We start from the raw sequence: 5765 nt of genomic DNA, 5'->3' as shown, positions 1-5765 counted from the left end.
TGTGTGTGTGTGTGTGTGTGTGTGTGTGTGTGTGTGTGTGTGTGTGTGTGTGTAAATATATGCACACATATGTATGTATGTATATATGTGTGTGTGAATACATATATATATATAAGTATATACTTGTCTGCATGTGTGTATGTGAGTGTGCGTGTGCGCGTGCGCGTTGCCTCTCTCGCTCCACTACACAAGATAATTGTCCTCTTTTCTCGCTTCTTTCCTTCCATTTATTGATCCCAACTTCCCATGCAACATCATCGATTATCTATCTTTATTCAAGACATTGGGAGATGCATACATGCATACACGTTCGTGTTCATGCACAGTTATATGTATGTATGTATGTATGTATGTGTGCACGCGCGCGTGTGTGTGTGTATGTATCTATGTATCTATGTATATATGTATGTATGTACGTATGTATGTATGTATGTATATATGTATGTATGTATGTATGCATTATGTATGTATGTATGTATGTATGTGTGCACGCGCGCGTGTGTGTGTGTGTGTGCATGATAAAAAATGGATGAAATGAAATGCATGTTCCCTTGTATTTACATTTGAGTATATATATGTGTGTGTGTGTGTATACACACACACCCACATACACATATATACATACTTGCGCGCTCATAAAGTACATTATGGTGCAATTAATGGATGTGTGCTCATGAATTCTGATACGTAATAATAATAATAATAATAATAATAATAATAATAATATTAATAATAATAATAAATTGATACAAAGAAAAAGGGAAAAAATATTATGGGAAGATGAGATAATGGAGATAAGCATTCTGTTATATATTCATACATCTTATTTCTTTTCTTTGTTTTCTCGTTTCTTATAAACTTTTTCTTCTGATCACAAGTTTCTCGTTTCTATAGGCTAGAGGTCTCTTATTGCTATTTCTTTTTCCACATTTCCCTCTCTCTCTCTCTCTCTCTCTCTCTCTCTCTCTCTCTCTCTCCTTCCCTTCCTCCCTCTCTCCTTCCCTCTCTTTCCCTCTCCCTCTCACGCTCGCTCTCATTGTATTTATATACACATATACACATATATACACACACACACAAATCCACACTCAGCTACACACACACACACACACACACAAGAGTTGGACAAAATAATAGAAGCACCTCCTTAAACGGAAGTTTCATTATTTAATACGAAGTTGGCCTACCTTTGCCATCAATCATAGCTTTAATACGTCGAGGAATTGTCTTGTACAGATTCTGAACGGTTATTAGGGAAATTTTGAGCCACTCTTCAAATAAAATCTGCTTCACCTCTTTGAGGCAATGGTGAAGGGAAGTGGCCTTCTACATGTTGCTTAAATGTTTAATTGTATTGAGATCTGGGGATTGAGAAGCGGAATGCAATTCAAGTGATAGATTTCTTTTTTGTGCTCTTCATACCAATTTTGAACAATAATAATAATAATAATAATAACAATAATAATAATAAGCATTGTTGCTGTGAATTTTCTTTCATTCCCCACCCCCATTATTTTATTTGTTTACTTTTTCATTTATTTATTTATTTGCTTTTTCTCTATGTCTTCTCCTTTTTCTCTATCACATGACTTTGTAAATGAACAATCTGGTGTGTTTATTTTAATGGCCTACAAATGTATACAGTACGTTTCTCTGCCCTAAACGTTAGGAAGACACTCGGCAAGAAATAATGGAAGCAGAATTGAAAGAAGAAGAAGAAGAAGAAGAAGAAGAAGAAGAAGAAGAAGAAGAAGAAGAAGAAGAAGAAGAAGAAGAAGAAGAAGAAGAAGAAGAAGAAGAAGAAGAAGAATCTTAGTATAAAAGATAGGCTACAGCAAATATTCTGCCCAGTACCACAGATTTACTTATCAGTCGCTTGACCTTAACCAGTTGAGCATGTCACTTAGTGGCTGGCGATATGTGCACCTCCGATCACAAGCAGAAGTAGTAGAGGAGCATCATAGCCATGTGTTGAGAGGAATTTGGTGGGATTTGGATAATTCATCTCTGGAGACATGAGTGTTTCGTTCAAAATCCTTAAACAAACCTTATTTAGGAATCTTTTAGGCGGAATGGACTTCTTGACCAGAAGAAAATTCTATCTGGGTCCCACCTGCAAAGTCATGCGCTGTTTACCTTGATATGAGATTATCATGTTGCACACATATGGTTGTAATGCATGTGCCTAGTGTACCCTTATCAGGTGAGTAGTCACGATGGGTACATTGGGCTTCGTATATTAGTCCCCCAGTGTCACTTTGATGGCATGCACTGCTCTCTCCCTCAATGATGATGATGATGATAATGACGACGACGACGACGACGACGATGATGATGATGATGATGATGATGATGATGATGATGATGATGATGATGATGATGATGATGATGATGATGATAATAATAATAATAATAATAATAATAATAATAATAATAATAATAATAATAATAATAATAGAAGAGTTAAAACAGCGTATCATGACTGTAGTAGGCAAGCTCTCCAGATATCAACAGAATAGATTATTTGAGACAGACCAGAGGAGATTTTCCAACCAAATAAATAGTAGAAAACGAAGTACTGAAGATGAGAAACCTAATGCAGAGGAAGCTAGAAAATTCTGGAGTAATATTTGAAATAAACCAGTCAATCATAATGGAGATGCAGTATGCTTAAAGAAAGTGAGGGAAGAAGTAATGAGTGAGAAGCATCCAGATCTAAGATTAACCAGTGCATTAATGAGTAAAGTGTTAGGAAAATGCTGATTTAGTTCAAGGGTACTGGCTAAAGAAATTCAGTAGTTTACATAGAAGGCTGAAGGAACAACTTCAGGATTGCCCAAATGGAAGAATAATACCAGATTGGATGACTAGAGGGAGGAAAATATTCATTATGAAGGATAAGAGCAAGGGTAATACAGCTAACAACTATAGACCAATCACTTGCTTACTATTAGTGTGGAAGCTGTTAACAGGAATGCTTTCAGAAAGCACCTTGACAACCAGAATTTACTACCAGAACAGAAAGGTTGCAAGAAGAAGGCTATAGGAACACTTGATCTATCATATGTAGACAAAGCAGTTCTAAATAAAGTAAAAGCTAGAAAGAAAATCTAACAATAGCATGGATAGATTACAGGAAAGCCTACGACATGATCCCACACTCATGGATAAGTACATATTTGAGTATATTCAGTATAGCAGACAGCATGAGAGAATTAATTAGCTTTAACATGAAGAAATGGAAAGTAGGTCTCTACTCAGGTGACACACTCTTAGAGAAAGTTAACATCAAAAGAGGAATTTTCCAGGAGGACTCGTTGCCCCCTTTCTATGTTTGATCCCCATCCCCTCAGTTTAGTATTAAGGAAGGCAAAGGCAGAGTATCAATTCAGAAATAGTAATGGAAAAATTAACCATTTGCTATACATGGATGAGCTGAAGCCTTTTAGTAAGAATGAAAAAGAGATAAATTTTTTAATACAGACTGTAAGACTCTTCAGCAAAAATACAGGCATAGAATTTGGCATAGATAAGTGTGCAATATTAGTCATGAGAAGGGGACAGGTAGTCAACAGTGAAGGCATCCAATTACCAGATGACCAGACATTAAAATCATTGAAAGGAGGAGAGAGTTATAAGTATCTAGGAGTATTAGAATCTTACAGAGTACTAGCTACAGAAATGAAAACGAAAATTTTGAAGGAGTACATCAGAAGGGTGAGGAAGCTAATGAAGTCAAAGCTAAATGGTCTGAATCTAGTGAAGGATGAAAATAGTTGGGCAGTATCATTACTTAGATACTCAAAGGCGACGAGCTGTCAGAATCGTAGGCATGCTGGACGAAATGCTTAGCGGTATTTCGCCTGCCGCTATGTTCTGAGTTCAAATTCCGCCGAGGTCGACTTTGCTTTTCATCCTTTCTGAGTCGATAAATTAAGCACCAGTTGGGTACTGGGATCAATGTAACCGACTTGCCCCTTCCCCAAAAATTTCAGGCCTTCTGCCTATAGTAGAAAAGATTACTTGGATACTCAGCAGCTTTTGTAGATTGGACAATATCTGAATTAACAAAGCTAGACAGAAGAACTAGGAAGAAATTCAATATGAATGGAGGACTCCAAGGGTAGGAATAGCAAGATTATACCTACCTAGAAGGGAAGGTGGAAGAGGGTTAATATCAGTAGAAGAGGGTTAATATCAGTAGAAGAGGGTTAATATCAGTGGAAGACTGCGTGGAGTTAGCTAGAGTAGATATAGACTCCTATGTAGGTAATAGTGAAGAAAGTTTAGTACAAGCTGCTAGGATCACAGCAAGATTTAGGGAAACCAAAACACCAAACGAACTTAAAAACCAGAAAAAAAGAACAGAAATTATCTGACTGGCAGGGAAAAGGCGTTGCATAGTAGATTCCCAAAATTAGTTTCAGCAAATAGTAATAGTGAGATATGGTTATGGCTGCAGTAGGGAAAGCTGAAGAGGGAGACAGAAAGTTTGTTAGTAGCTGCACAAGATCAAGCATTAAAGACTAATTGGATAAAGGCCAAAATAGACAAAAATCAAATAGATTCCCAATGTAAATTATGCAAATCAAAAGAGAAAAGTGTTACTCATAGTGCATGAATGTAGCATGCTGGCACAGAAAGAATACAAGAAAAGACATGACAATCTAGGGAGAACAATCCACTGGGAGCTTTGTAGAAAGCTAGGATTTGAACATACTGATAAATGGAATGAACATGAACCTAATAAAGTACTAGAAAGTAAGAAATACAAGATGTTGTGGGACTTTAACATTCAGCAAAACATACAAATCTGCATACATACATACATACAAATATACCCTGTTGTTGATGTTGAAATTCCAATGAAGGAGCCTTGGATCTAGGTTAGAAACCGGCTTTTTCTCTATTAGCAAGAAGTCATGAAATAAAACTGAACAATGACATACATACATGCATACATGCATACATACATACATACATACATACATACATACATACATACATACATGTATTACGTACGTACATACATACATACATACATACATACGTACGTATGTATGTATGTATGTATGTATAGTCTTCAATTATTTTTGTTATTTTTTTTTACTTGTCATTAACAGTTTGAAAAGAAAATAATTCCCGTGCATAAAATGAACATCAACCTCGTTTTATGATTGAAGGAACCCTAACGAAACAGCCACTCGCAGTACAACTACTATACACGACACTGGATGTGACATAATCTAATTTTCAAACAAGAGAATTCATGAGTTGTCAGCTTCATCTCACGAATATACATGCTGAATGGTACAGGTCGTTCCAGCAGCATTTCAGTTTTCTAGCACCTCACTTAACCTTTCTCCATTTTTTGAAAAAGTGAATTTTGTGTTTCCCTGTTCGAAACGAAACCTGCTTTCTTTAGAAGAAAGTGCTTATATCAAATTACACCCTCGTAAGTAGCTGCTATAGGCCAAAATTAGAGATTTGAGATTTGATTTGTAGAGGTTAACTGTCATGATAGGTCGAATTTTCAGTTCAGAATTTGACGACGCGAAGAAAGTCTGCTCCATTGGTGAAAATTAGTCATGTGACCTGCAAAATCGTTCGGACTGAGAGAACTGGATTTGACAACGACAAAAGTCTACTACAAAAATGTGTCAAAATATCCAACTCGTGAGTAAATATACATGCATTTGGTGGTAATATAGACACATATTGTGCAAATATGCACACACTGTGTGGGTATATACATACATACATAT

Source organism: Octopus bimaculoides, chromosome 11, assembly GCF_001194135.2.
Source record: "Octopus bimaculoides isolate UCB-OBI-ISO-001 chromosome 11, ASM119413v2, whole genome shotgun sequence".
NCBI classification, from domain to species: domain Eukaryota; kingdom Metazoa; phylum Mollusca; class Cephalopoda; order Octopoda; family Octopodidae; genus Octopus; species Octopus bimaculoides.
Note: the sequence above shows the minus strand (reverse complement) of the source record.